At 41.9% G+C, this 15591-nt stretch overlaps 1 protein-coding gene across 8 annotated transcripts in view; it reads left to right on the top strand.

The window, feature by feature from the left end:
• The window catches only part of vav2 (vav 2 guanine nucleotide exchange factor), a 199405-nt gene that overhangs the window by 111333 nt on the left and 72481 nt on the right, over window positions 1–15591 (top strand). The gene's annotated exons all lie outside the window — the stretch shown is intronic.

Here is a 15591-nt window from a genome sequence, read left to right as displayed (position 1 = left end):
ACAGTACCATGCTCATTTTCCACAGTGGATGCCTGCATTTATGCGACTCTGCCATGCCGCAGACACACAGCTCGCTGCCTCCAGTGCGGGAGGAAAAGAACAAATCATGGGTCAGAGCCATTACGAGGTGGCCGTCCGCCCGCCACCCTCCTCCTCCTCCTCCTCGTTTCGCTTGAGCTGTTTGATCACTTTGATTTGTTCAAACAGAATAACTCTGCCTGTGTTTGCGCTCTGGCTCCACAGGTGGCTCCACTCAGTGTACTTTTCATTTATTTGCAATAAAGGCCTGCCAAGGCGACGGCCACAAAACGACGAGTCTGGGGCCGGGAACCTCAGGGGAAAGGCTAAACGTTGGAGGAAGTTAGAAATCCACAATTCCTTGCCTTGCCCGACTGTATAGCATAATTAGTGTGGCCTCACACTGTTATGGGAAGTAATTAGTCTCTGGAGGAATGCAGGTGGTCCGAACCCCAAAGCCTGCCGGATAGAGCGCTGGATCACGCGTAGTGCTGGATACACGCGTCACAGACGAAGCGTAGAAACACTGCAGATAGTGTGACGATGCGGCGTAACAATCAACACCCCCATTGTTTTTTTTTGGGATTTAAAAATTCCCAGATACGTTAAACGGCACACTTGCAGCCTCCACACACCATTATTACTGCTTTCAATGCATAACTACACAAGGACCGTTTTTGTAGCGTTACCACCGATGAGAAGTCTCAACTCATTTTCTTTTTTTTTGTTCCTATACTTTTTATACTGAAACCCTTTTACTTTAAGTTGTTACGCCTAAAAATTAAGACTTGTTTTAAAAATGCAATTTCAAAACTGAAGAAAAGTAAAAGAAAGATTCGACATGACTTATCCATCATCAATTTTTTCCCTTTCTTTCTTTTTTCTTTCTCAGCTCGTTTTATTCAAATGTACAATTTCTCACTCAGGTCAGGAAGAGAAATGTGTGTCAAATTGATGGAGAAAGCAAATCATACTGAATGTCGTTAGGCTTCTGTGGCTGCTTTAAGTTTTCCCTCTGCTATGTAAATTTATTAGCTAAATTATGTTTATAGATGATTAGCGTCAGTTTGGAGAACTTGGTGATGTAAATATCCATAAAATAAGATGTATGAATGTGTACGGGGATAGGCAGTAAATCCATCAATGTTTATTTAGCCTGTTTTCATGCTAGGCATGATTGATTAGTACCGTGCATGGGTATGATTGTTTATACCGACTCTCCAACTTTCACATTAATTATATTATTCTATAAGTACTATTAATTCTATAAGTACTATTAATTCTATAAGTACACTTGCATTTTTTCAGTGTTAAATATAGCAGGTATTATTTGACAGCCACCAGTAAGAGTACAACCAACACACAATAAATAATAATGCTAACTAGGCCTTACCATGCGACAAGTGTATCTGAACTTTCGCCCATTGTTTAAAAGCAGTGGAATAATGTTGATGTCCACTTGGCTTATGTGATGGTTTAAAAAAAAAAGTCATGCTTTTTTTTTTTTTTTAAATACACAACATGGTCAAAAGTATGCGGACACCTAGACATCAAACCTACACTATAGGTCTTTCATACGAAGTTCAAATGGTACAGGATGCATTAGATCTCTAGAATCTCGATGAAGATATGGTTTAGATTAGATCATCTGTACATGTACAGAGCCAATAAAATGCAATTAGCATAAGTGAATTAGTGGCCTATTTACAATAATAACACTGTGTTATACAAGGAGAAGATGCATTTGGTATCAGAGATATGGTACATATAGTGATATAAAATAATGTACAGTATAACTGCGCAACATCATGTAGTGAATGTGTAATAATGTTATACAAAATAGTACAAAATTGCATGTTGAATTACATAAACTGAACAAGAACTTGTTGCAATAAAAAGGATTTTCACTTCAATTTGATGTGAATAAAAAAAAATCCCTACAGCATTTACAATGCTTAAAATAGCAGTATTAAAAATACCGCCTTCATTAATTTTTCAACCTCACAAATTTGATGGAAAAAATTCAAGTGTTAAAATCCAGGTCGACAAAATTCAGGAATTAAAACTCCGATAGAAAGAATTCAGGTCTTCACATCCTGGATATACAGGAGAGCAATGGATTTCTGATTGCTGCGGTTTACAATGCATACTATTTTGCAATATAAAATGTTTTTGTTAAGTTCATGCAATTCAACAGTATTTTTTTGGCACTGTTATGCTTCCTTTAAAAAAAAAAAAAAAAAAAAAAAGCACATTGAATCAGATTTTTGTAGATCCAATTTAAACTAGATCTGGAGATGTGGAATTTCAAGTTTACGTGATAAGGACGGTATGGGACATTAATCCGTGGTTGACAAACAAGCGGGGACGATTGAGGAAATAACGATGAAAAAAAAAAAAAGATGTAATTTTGTATAAAGTTGTGTTGCTATGCTTTAGGTGGTCGCTATTAACACAAAAGTATGTCAAAGCCGCACCCTTGATTTTTCCATGCGCAGTATGGAAACGGGGAGCAGTAGTTCCTGGACAGAGGATGAAGTGAAATGTCTGATGGAGGTCTAGGGGGATCAGTGCACACGAAGCTAGAGGGAGTCTACAGAAACGGTGATGTATGAGGAAATATTATGCTGCATGCAAGCCTCCGGCGTCGTTTCCACGGCAACCAATGCAGATAGGCGAGAACGTTCCTGATTTGTGCTTCCAGTCTGAACGGAGACGAATCAGATCTGATCATTTTCAAATCACAGTGTGGACAGTCGGTCTCTGAGATCAGATTTGTGAAACAAATCAGATTTGCCTGCAGTCTGAATAAGGTTTAGAGTCCTGTAGCTGAATGAACACGCATCACTAAGGAGGACGAAATCTGTACTGGAACGTTGAGCAAACAAGTGTGATGATCAGACGTCCACAGACCTTTGGCCACAAAGTCAAATTTGCGGTTGAAGTTTATTCTGCTTGGAAAAAAAAAAAAAGATTAATTGATATTGTCTCATACCGTATGAACTGAGCTTCTTTTTAATTTACCGACTACGTTTCTTATCATTAGGAAATAACGTGTTTATGGTCTGACGTGCATTATGCAAAACTTGGCAGCATTAGGCACCGGGAGTTGGCGCGTGATGAGATTTAGCAGGTTGCTTGAATCATGCAGCATATTTGATTTCAGAATCAGTGCCGAGTGACAGGACAGTGACGCCGCGCTCCGTCTCTCGTTATCCGCTGTGATAACTGCCCATGTCCAGTCTAGTTCTGCTCTATCGCATTGTAATAAAAGTGCTATTTGACGAGTCCATTTTTTTATTTTTTTTTTTCACAGCGCAGAAATAGTTTTCTGGTGAATGTCTCAGAAGGCTCTTGAAATAGATAACGACGTTCCTCCTTCTGCATCAAAGATATTCATTTAATAAGGGAATTTGAGTCTGTTAACTTTTTGGGATCGACGTAGATGAAGAACGAAGAAATGACCTCATGAGTTTATTAAAGCGTCTACAAAAGATTAACAGCGTAGTAAAGTAGGTGACTTTGTAGAGAGGAAGTCATTATCTGACACATGGGCGTGTCGCTCCGAGATTCAACTTTCCGTCTCTGTAATCTTCTTTGAAGATGTGGTTCTGACCCGGAGAACAGTTCTAAGAGAAAAGAAAAGAAGATCGTCCAATATACGTCCAAATCAGGGTGGTGATGGTTTCTGAGCAGGACGTCGCAGTTAATTACGCTCACCGCGCAATCTGCTTAAGTCTGTCCGTTCATTAGGGCCGCTGTGAGCTGCAGGCGAACCTGAGAACAAGCAAGTGGAGGGTGAAGGATTGTGTGCATGTGTGTGCATGTGTGTGCATGTGTGTGCATGTGTGTGTATGTGTGTAGACCTGGTGTGAAGGTAATGTCAGAGGAAATGACATGAGGAGACATAAAACGAACATAAAAGTAAAGCACCACGAGGTGAGGGCAGATGGGAAGAAGGCACCAACCGCAAATGATGGAGTAGCGCAGAAGTTTTCATTTTCTCTCCGAGCTTGAGGCTATGGTTTTTATAAAACAGGAAGCAGAAGTGCATCGGTGTGGTGAAAACGTTAGAAAGCAGCGCCGGTGGCGAAGCTGCAGTTTGGAAGTTCGTCTTTTCCTCCTATTGATTTCTGAAGCAGTTTGTAGTTTTGTTGATGGAAAGGGAGGTTTTCACTTATTTCTATTAAAGCAAGAGTGATTTCATTTTTTACGTACCAGAATACTTTTTTTTAAGCAGAATGTTTTTACAAATAAACGAAAGGTTTTTAAATTTTTTATTTTTTTATAAATGTTCCCTTGTTTAATTCTAAGAACTTTAGCGGCAAACAGAGGCAAATTATACGGGATGTTACTAGTAGTGTCATGTCCTTTAGGCAGTGTTAATCATTAGGGATGAGTGATTTGACAGAAATATAAAACTTAGCTATATTTATATAGCTAAAGTGTTTCTTTATTTATTTCTTGTTTTATTCCATAATTTATTTCTGATTGATCTTTTTTTTTTATTAAGGTCACTTGCGGCCGTACAAGCATTTCACTGTGTATGACTGTGACAAATAAAATATGAATTTAAAATACATAATACCATAGAGTTTACGCATCATGAAATACATGTACTGTATAGTTTTGGTAATAAACTGCCAATAAATAAATAACGTTTATAAATATTTATTGTCTAAGTATATATCCTTAAACAAGTGGTTAGCACTGCAACGTCACACCTCCAGGATTGAGGGTTCGAGTCCCATTTAGAGTCTGTGTGCATGTAGTTTGATAAGTGGTAGAGAAGATGAATGAATATCTTTATACAGGTATAAAATATAGAAATGTGTGGAATTTCTTTTTTGTGTGGCTTACAAGCATCACCACACTGACTCCAAAAATGACTATTATTATTATTATGATGTTTAAATTAATATATGTTTGCATTTGAGGTGGTAAAATGTTGCCTTTCCTCTATAATCCTACAGGTGGTGCACTCTAAACTGTCCGCACCTTGACGGGGAGCACAGCTTCCCATGTGGTACAAGCAAACTATTTGCTGAGTTTGTTTAGAATTGTACAAATCAAAGTCTAAAAAAAAAAAACTGATGATATAAGATATCGCAGAAAACTGTATTATGGTAATATTCATGATGATATCAATATTATAGACTTATTAATAAGTTCTCTAAATATTAAACATTAAACAAATGCTGCAAATGCAAATCTCAATCTGGTGTGTAAGAACTGAAGTCTGAGGAGCTGAGAGCTGTTCGATCAGCTTGTTGAATGCGCTGCCACATGCTTAAATAAGACAGACGTGCAGAAGTCTCTCGTCCTTTGTCACATCTTGGTTTAAAAAAAAAACAAAAAATCCCATTTCTTTGAGTAGCCTGATCTGGAGTTCAATTTCCACAGCTGTATGAAAAACAAGCAGGATTATTAGATTTTTTGTTAAAAACAACAGTGTAAGGGAAAATGGAAAAAAAATCATTTATGTAGCATGTAGGTCACTGATCTGGAAACTCTAGTATTGCTTTTAGGTTCGGGCCTCTTCTGCTGTCCTCTCTCTCTCTCTCTCTCTCTCTCTCTCTCTCTCTCTCTCTCTAGCTCTCTTGCTCTTACCCTTTGCTCTTTTCTATTTTGGTGAAATGAAATGTAAACAGTATCAGAACAAATACTGTATATTGTTTTATTGTTAGTGGCGCTTCATGTCCGCGCCTTCGCCAGTTCAGTATCTAATGGGAAAGGCATTTTTACTATTATTTTTTCCTAAAACTTAGTTGATGAATGTACAGTAAGTCATACATATATGAATAACGTCTTAAAAACCATCACCAAACATGCTAAAAAGTGCCCTATTTAAAACCAGGAGGATTCTAGAGTGTGGACAAGGTGAAGCACAATTGTGAATTTCGCGCATACAGTACCACCGCAAAACTCATCCGGGTCTCTGGCCTGCATCAACGTTGACAAACAAACAACGAACGCTTTATCACCAAGTGTTCCCAAGATCTCAGTCTGAGAATCAGCACAGTCACTTTCCTGTTGGTCTATGCAAGAGTCGGCGGTGCAGAGAGAGACGTTGCTAAGACATCCAGGCTAAACCACGCCTCCTCCACTCACACGACCAGAATTGATGATTCTTTATATCTCAGGAACCGTATTGCTTAGAAACGAGTCGTTTTCATCGTTTTGTTCAGGAAAAGTGAGGCATCTGTTCCCCCCTACTTAAGAATCGTATTCAGGTATTAGTTATAGTAGAAATCATAATATTTCTGAGAAAGGTAGAATAAGAGATGAAGTAAAAAATTACATCTTAAGTAGTGTGGAGAGGTGTATTGTGGACAGGAGCTCTGAGCTGTCAAGCCCAATGCAGCAGTAAAAGTTGAACAACAACAGAAGCGAGAAAAACGTTGCCTTAATGGCTTCTCTCTCTCTTTTCGCGCTCTCTCTCTCTCTCTCGCTCTCTCTCTCTCTCTCCTTATCATTGAGTGGCATTCAACAACTTATTTCTCCTTCCCACTAATGCAAAGTCTCCAAACAACAGGAAGGTAGGCCGATTTCAGACAGGGGAAATCAATGCCTCGGTTGGCTCCTGACTCCACTGGGGGCCTCCGCTGATGGATGTCGAACGCTTCTGTTTGGACAGCACTTTCTAGGTATTAAAGAGTGTGTGAGGGCAAACAAGCGCCCACGTACAGTACTGTACACATATAGAGCTTTAAACCTCTGTATTTTCATGCCATTCGATGTGCTTTCTTTCCTGACATTATTGAAAATCACCACTTTGTTTTTAGGCACAAGCAAAGAAAATGAACTGGCGGGGACAGTTTGTCACTCGTTAATGTAAATGCAGGGTTCCTGGACTGAAAGTCACTTGTTTACAGTAGTTTTTCCAGTTAAAGCCAACATGAAGAGGCGCTGAAATCAGGAGACAATAGAGCGCTGAACTTTTGCGTGACTGACAGGACAAAATTCCTGCACAGCATTATGTCATTTATTAGGAAAAAACGAATGCAGTGAAGGGATTCGTGAAGTTTTTAGGTGGAGTGATTTTTATACCCCAGAGCAACTTATCGTCCAGAAAATGTGGTGTACCAGATATGACACATGATTCATCATCTGTTTAGGTATAACAATAAACTCTGATGTAAGTGTTTCGCTGTGAATAGATGAGAGGACGCTGTAGCATTTTGGCTCCGTTCTCTGGGTTTAATTTGGCTAGTCGGGTCACTTCATGTGTCTTTGATTAACGGCCCGTCCACGGACCAAAACTAGTCCAAAACGGGGGTTCGGTAATTAACGTACACTATATAATAACGTAATGATTGTGGTTTGGCAAGGGGGAACGACTCGCTGACGTTTGAGGGATTCTGTCAAGAGCAGAGAGCTATGAAATCTGACAGTGATTTAGATTTCAGGGATTGTTACAAGTTTTATCCTCCAGCATTCTCAACGCCAGAACCGTCCACGAAGCTTTGTTTGCTCTAGTCATTTTCTTTTTTTGCGTCTACAGCTCGGCTGTCCTACCCCCCACATTTTCCCCCACCTTTGTGGCCTTCACGTCAGCCTGCTAGTGGCCGCGGTTGGTGCAACTCCCCATCCACGAGCGCGTTTGTTTCAGGCCCCCCAAGAGCCTCGGATTGATTAAACAGGAACTGCGTCACAGCAAGCGCAGAGAGCGAAACATAAAGATCATAAACACACAGTCTGCCTGCTGCTCAGAAAGGGCACTGCTCTGGAGACGGTGATTGTTTCTTTGGTCTTGATTTTGTATAGCCAGCAATCTTAATCTCGAGACACGCTGGCTCAGCTACCGCTGACAAACCCAGAAATTGGGTTGGCACGGAATTAAAATGTTCTCCCCCCGGTTCTCACTGGTTCTTTGGGCGTTTTGGTTGTTTTTTCCTCAATCAGAGTATGTTACACGCCTCAGCGGCTCACCGTTTGAGTTGGAGTTAGATGGGATCTCGACGGGATACGTATGATACAGAGACGGTTCGGATGCACAGATGGCGGACGGCACTCCAGAGCCAATCGGGCAGTTCGCGATGATGGGCAGCTGACATAATGAACCTGAATGACCTCTGCTGGAAATGCCAGGCTTGGAGTTGTCTGTCTACCTGGCACGTCATCAAATCTCGTACAAGATTGGCATCTGAGGTGTCTTTGTTGTGGGACGGACGATATGTTGTGACGTTTCGGAGTCTGTAGGGACTTGTGGCTTGGAGAGTTTGATAGATTATTTTGTTTTCCATGTAATAGGCGCTGATCTTTTGTTAGGAGATTGATTTAATTCATTTATTTGGAAGTCTAATAGCTGCCATGATGGAGTTAAAAGGGAAATAAAATCATATTGTGGTTCCTGAAATGACATCGCTCTCCTCGCTCATCGGACTGATGAGCAAAAGCGCCCTGACACGTGAAAGCTAGGCATGCGTGTCAAACACCGTTAACACTTTCTGACAGCAAACGCGAAGCCCTAACTCGGAGGGCTACACTCACAAAACAAACAATGCCAGCAGCCCTGGCAACAACCTCAGGATACAGTATGGCCTTGACATCGCGAGTATGTAACATGTAGGCTATAGGAGTGGCGTTTATAGTGTCAGGGTGTTGGATATACTGTACAGAATGTTACTGTAGCGTGAGTGTGTAGTAGATGTGCGTGTCCTGCGTGGTTCCTCTGGACCGAAAGAAGTGATCACGCTGCTATTAAATGCACCTGTCAAGCTGCATTGCATCAGTGCTTTCAGAGATTAACCCAGTTAAACGACAAAGGCCGCTGTCCCGAACGCCAGCACTGAGAGAGAGGGCCTGGCGTTTAAGGAACAAAGACGTTTAGGCATTCGTGTTAAATCTGTCTATCTTGACAAAACCCTAGTCAGCTGCAGGTTTACAGAGATGTTGCAGTTTTTTATTTGGGAGTTTCTAGACTAAAACTGAAGATCGGAGAGTTTAATTCTACACAGGTGAGTCAAAAATGATCCGGTTATATTGAAACTATTGTCTTATTGGTGCTCTCAGTCCGAGGCTACCGTCTCCCCGGTCGCTGCTGTGCAGGTAAGAACGCGTCGCATCAGTTCATTTGTAACTGCGGTGCGAGCAAAAATGGATGTATAATGAATAAAAGTATATCTGGTCCCTCTGGTTCAAGTGTAAAATAAAATATTTCATTCATCACTTTTTGCACACAGATTTGTGAAATGTTAGGCATTAGATTCTTTTCTTTATTGTTGTTACAGTGCTTTTTTTAGTAAATGGCATGCACAGGAAAATCCGCAAATGAGGAGTCTATCTTATATAAAAAGATTTCGACCAGTACAAGTTTATCCAAGAGATTTTATGCAGTGCTCTTAGTGCGACCAAAACAATTATTAAAAAAAAATCCAGGGCTCCAGTCCGATGAAAATGACCTGATTACGTTAGCGCGGCACCGATCCGAATAAAAGAAGAGCGGTGTGCATTGATTTGTTTTTGAGTATCGAGAAAGTGTGTTGTCATGACGAAGTGTATAAATGGATAGAGAAGTGATGACAAACATCCGGACACGTCTGCTTATACTTTTGACACCCTGCAAAAACTTGGTTTTGAGGTTTTAAAGCAGTCCTGATCTTGCCACCGTACATCTGACTTTCACCTGTCTGGTCCTCTGAAAGCAGCCTTACGAGGACGAGGATTCACATCTGATAAAGAAGTAAAGACGGCCGTGCATTCGTGGCTCACAGCTCAGCCCTAAACATTTTGTCCTGACGTGATACGACCACTTGTTGACAGATGGACAACGTGTAAGATTATGTTTAAAAAATAAATAAATAAAATGTATGATTTGTTCATTTTAAAAGTGTGGATAATTTGTGACTCGTATGTTAGGACAAATCTTTCTGCACTCTCAACACACTACAGTACATATAAACTTCTCATTCTCGTTTTTTAAAAACTTTTTTCTCTGTTGCCTGTTCTCCAAACGCATTAATTTCTGTTCAGCGGAGTTAGTTTGGTCTCATTCCAAACCACAACCACAGTGAAAAAGTAGGGCACACTATAAACTGTAGTCTGTTCAAATACTTTTTATACATATTCACTGCTACTATCTCTAGTTTTTGTTTTGTTTCATTTTTTTCTTCATTTATACAGCACCACGTTCCATAACAGATCCATGGCAACATCATGTGAAAAATTCATCACCCTGAAAAATGGTAGCATATCTTGTCTTTCTTCTGTTTGAAGAAGTGTTATCTTGATATGAAAACAGAATGAAATTATTAAAGGATTGATGAAAGTGTTTTAAAAAATAAGTCACGAGTTTTATTAACTGCTCCAGAAACAACCGCTTTGGGGAATTTGTACGCGAGCACCTCAGTAACCTCAATAGACTTCAGATGCTTTATTTAGACCACTGTCGCTTGGTAATCACCTCAAGGACAAGCTAGGACACTGGGGAGGAGGGAGGAGGGGGAACGAAGTTGGGGGGACGAGATATCAGGGGTACGCTGGTCACGATTTGTGCTGATGACTTATTATCATACGTGTAATTGTGATTAATGATTATTTTGAGGTGGGTTGTTTGCGATGTATGAGAGACAGAGAGAGAGAGAAGAACCCAAGAACTGGCTTGTCTTGAGAGAACAGGATGTTTATTTATTTTGTAAAAGCATAAAAAGAGCTCGCTTCGCGAAAGAGATTTTCGCTTCAAGTTTGATAAAATAAGGGCATGACGGATAATGCGAGCACAGCTTCTCTCCATTCACTAGTTTTAATTTCATACTCTCTCTCGCCTTTTATCTTTTTGTGTCGGTTGCATTAACTCAGTACATTTCTCTAGCAAAATACAGACTGTCTTTGATTAAAGCGAATAGACCTCATGAGAACAGTGCGTGGAGGATGTGCTGGCACTTTTCTTCCTGCTGTGCTCTTTGGCAGAATTTTCATTTAGTTATTTTGCAAACTTGTGTTATTATAGCTGATGTAGAATAAGAAGACACTTGAGAGGTTTTTTTATGAGCTTGAGGCAGGTTTCTACTTTCTTTCTCCTAGATTTCACATGCCACTTTTAAAACCAGGACTCCGACCCATCCTGTCTATTCTTGCCCACTTATACTTTATTACTATAAACAATTACTCTGGTTTCTTCTATGATACTCTGCAGCTATTATAGGAGATACGGCAGATACTCTGACCGCTCTTACACTCCATCCATCCTTCTCCACAGATACTTTTTCCCTTTCTGGAAGCAGATTCAAGTCCCTAGACATTTTGACTTGGAACTCTGACCACTTCCTATCTCAGATTCTAACCACGTCCACTTCCAGATACTCTGAACAATCCTGCACTTAGATATTTGACTGCTTCTATCCCTCACCTCCAAATCCGCCATCACTCCCACCCACAGAAGTTTCTGACCACTCCCACCCACTCACAGAAGTTTCTGACCACGCCCACCCACCCACAGAAGTTTGTGACCACGCCCACCACCCACCCACCCACAGAAGTTTCTGACCACTCCCATCCACCCACAGAAGTTTCTGACCACTCCCACCCACCCACAGAAGTTTGTGACCACGCCCACCACCCACCCACCCACAGAAGTTTGTGACCACGCCCATCACCCACCCACCCACAGAAGTTTGTAACCACGCCCACCACCCACCCACCCACAGAAGTTTGTGACCACTCCCACCCACTCACAGAAGTTTCTGACCACTCCCACCCACCCACAGAAGTTTCTGACCACTCACACCCACCCACTCACAGATGTTTCTGACCACTCCCATCCACCCACAGAAGTTTCTGACCACACCCACTCACAGAAGTTTCTGACCACACCCACTCACAGAAGTTTCTGACCACGCCCACCCACCCACAGAAGTTTCTGACCACGCCCACCCACCCACAGAAGTTTCTGACCACTCCCATCCACCCACAGATGTTTCTGACCACTCCCACTTACCCACAGAAGTTTCTGACCACTCCCATCCACTCACAGAAGTTTCTGACCACTCCCATCCACTCACAGAAGTTTCTGACCACTCCCACCCACCCACAGAAGTTTCTGACCACTCCCACCCACCCACAGAAGTTTCTGACCACTCCCACCCACTCACAGATGTTTCTGACCACTCCCATCCACCCACAGATGTTTCTGACCATTCCCACCCACCCACAGATGTTTCTGACCACTCTCACTCACAGATACTCCAACCATTTTTACCCACAGATACTCTGACTATTCCCACTCATAAAAGTTTCTGACCACTCCCACACACCCACAGAAGTTTCTGACCACTCCCACCCACAGATACTCTGACCACTCTCACCCATAAAAGTTTTTAACCACTCCCATTCACAAATACTCTGACCATCCCTTCCAAAAAACGCTTTTCCTAACACACACCATCATCTTCTAACATACTCTCTTCCATTTATCCTGATAGTTGGTGCATGCTCTCAGCTCCTCTATCCTCCTCCACAGGTACTTTGACCACCCACCCTTAAATGCTTTGAACACTCTTGCTTGTTGCAGATACCCGGAACTTCCTGACTCAGATTGTCCACAGAACCTTTAACCTGTTCACCCTCATCCTTAGATTCCCATTCAATCTTCGTACACACTTCGATCACTGTCCTCCACAGATCTCCTCATGCTTTTGATGAATATGAATTTTTGTGCATAGTGACTAATTATTACCCTGGACAGAGTCCAGCCGGCACGGCACGATTTCTCAGATGGGTCTGCCTTGACGCGTAGCTTGGCATGAGCTCATCGATCAGACAGATGTGGGAGATGTTTGCGGGTTTGCTGGAGAGTGATGAGTTTAGGAGTGATTTGTGTCACTGAGCTGAGGCTTCCGATCGAGCGAGTATGGAACGCTAATTCTGTGATAAACACTCCGTCACTGTCGTGTGTGTCAATGTTGATCCACACACATATGTGTACAGTATGTGTGTTCTGTCTTATAATATAACCACATCTCATATCCCGTGCCTGGCAGCCTCACCGTCGCGTTGGACAGGATCAGAAGCTGCACTGTTCGGCAGCGGTCGTTGTGGTTATAGTGGAATGTTATAGTGGAATTGCGCTGGTGTCTGAGTGACCGGCGTGTCTTTTGTGAGAATAATTAACTGACAAAGCGACGATAACACTTCCTCGTTCTTTGTTTTTGTGTATCCAGTTTTCCCTCGCTCGGTGGAAAGCAATGAGCTGGATCCATACTGATCATGAGCTCCCACACTTTTGCATGCGTCTTTGTGTTCTGTGTTTGTTTTAACGCCATGTGATGTGTAAAATTTTAACCACTGCAACACTGGCCTTCTGTATTTAGGCTGAAAGTGTGTTTAGGTGTAATGAAGTGGAATATGCACTGAATATTACAAGGATGTATGAGTGTGTGAGATTCCTGTTCTTTTGGCTCTCAGCAACAGGACCATTAATAAGCTCAGAGTCTTTCCGAAGGTCTGATTTCAAATCTAAGCCAACTGAGAGGAGGCACAGTGTTCAAACCGATTCACACACACACAGCTTGCTCTCTCTTGACCTCAATTCTTCTGGCCCAGTGCCGTAAATGCCATCTCACACAGTCTGTTCTCTCAGTCATCATCCCGAACGCCTCCGTACTCCTGAAGCACCAGTATGAAACTGGCAGCTCGGGCATATTGTGTTGGATTTAGCCGTGCGTACAGTGAATGCCAGCCTATTGACCGACTCTTTCAAGACGATCCACCTCAGTCCCAGCGTGTTGTCGCTCCCTCCCTCCCGTTACACCCAAAGGCGGATTACAGAGCGGCGGTGCGTTGCGGGAAATCTCAAATTAGACGCGGCCTTCTCGTCCGCCTCCGAATAGCACCTTTTGTCATTTCGAAAGCACCGACTGGTAGAGAATAATCTAACGTGACAGAAGCTTTCTCTCCTCCTCAACGTTAGTACGGGTCATTCCTCGCCTCCTCCAGCTGCGTTAGGACGATCAGAGTGTGTGAAGTTGATACGTCTGGATGAGCCGACACGCTTGTCAGTATGGAGCTCGGGTTTTGAGAAAATTCTCCCTCTGTTGATCGGTCTCAGCGTCGTCTTAATCGCTTTCATTCTTAGCAGTGGAAAGGAAAGTAGGCCTCGGTGAGAGGAACAAAAAAAAAGCGACAGACAGGTTTAATAGACCTGAATGTGATGTTTGTGTCAGGATCTGACTAGCCCTTGGCGCTCAATTCGCACTCGCTAAGAGCTCTCTTCATCTCCACGGTAACATATTTGCCACTGCTGCGATGGACACTGCACATTTTTTTTCTTTTTTTTTTCTCTCGATATTATGTCCATGTATTTGTGTCAATGTCTGTGCACTTGCTTGTGAACACGCGTGATGCCACACAGCACAAGTTTATTATACTAGCTGATAGCGTGGCATAGATGAGACGATTTGCTGCCACTTGAGAACTGATAGTCGTGATCTCCAAGAAGCCGATCAACGCTTTCACATCTATACTGACGCATCTCAATATCAACTGTTCAAATTGGATAATTGCATATTTTTTACATCTTCAGTATTGTTTTACAGTGTAAAAAGAAATAAAAATCAGGAAAGACCATGGAGTTAGAAGGTGTGTACTGGACGTACATCCCTAAGAAGGAGCCATAGTGGTTTTTCATAGTGGTTTTTCAATTCTATTTATTTTAATTATGAGTGGTCTTCAATTCGATTTCAATCCGGGACTAGTGATAAAATTTCTCATGAATGAAGGCATACAAAAAAAGTGATTTACATTAACAGAAGACTTTAAGCACAGTACGGTGATGAGACAATTAAACGTTCAAATGGTGCGAACGTGTTAAAGATTCATTCAGCGAGTGGAACGCCTGATCCCTGAAAATCTAATGGATAACTCGTCACCAACTTGCGCCGTGTGTGTGAACTATACACACCATTACTCAAAGCAAAAGTCCTGGTTTGACTTGAACACCCCTGCATGAAACAAATATACAGACGTACAAAATACACGCAAATTCAAGAAAGCAGAATTGGCGTGAACATGGTTAGGCTAGTCTGTAAACCATCAACCATCTGTTTCTTTAGAAAATCATTTTTTTTATTTTTTATTTATAATTTTATTTTTAAGGTTGTCGAGATCGTATAAGCTGAAACATTAGCGTATTAATCAGACCTTCAGCACTTATCACGTCTTTATGTCCCTCTCTATATAATCCCCTTCTGGTTCTCTTCCAGTGATTGATTGGGTCATGTGACTCCTATCATTGGTGTCCATCAGCTGGGTGGTTGCCATGGCGACTCGGTGACGGGGTGGTCCTAATGGAGGCCCTTTGTCCTGTGGTGACTTTAATAGTCGGCACTGAGACCTCCTGCAGGGCATCATCTGGCCCATGCTACACACACACAAACACACACACACACACAGTGTTTATACCTCAACAACGAAGGCATGAGAAAATCAAATAGAGCGACAGAATTTATAGCTTTTATCTTCTGTGAGCGCCGTGAAAATCCTCACACGTGGCCCGGCGCCGCGAAACTGCGGCACAGCTAACGTAATTATTTTGTAATATCCCCACGTTTTATGGAGATTAACGGTAACTGCACT

The sequence above is a fragment of the Clarias gariepinus genome, chromosome 19, assembly GCF_024256425.1.
Source record: "Clarias gariepinus isolate MV-2021 ecotype Netherlands chromosome 19, CGAR_prim_01v2, whole genome shotgun sequence".
In the NCBI taxonomy this organism is placed as follows: Eukaryota; Metazoa; Chordata; class Actinopteri; order Siluriformes; family Clariidae; genus Clarias; species Clarias gariepinus.
Note: the sequence above shows the minus strand (reverse complement) of the source record. Positions and strands in the feature narration are given on the sequence as shown.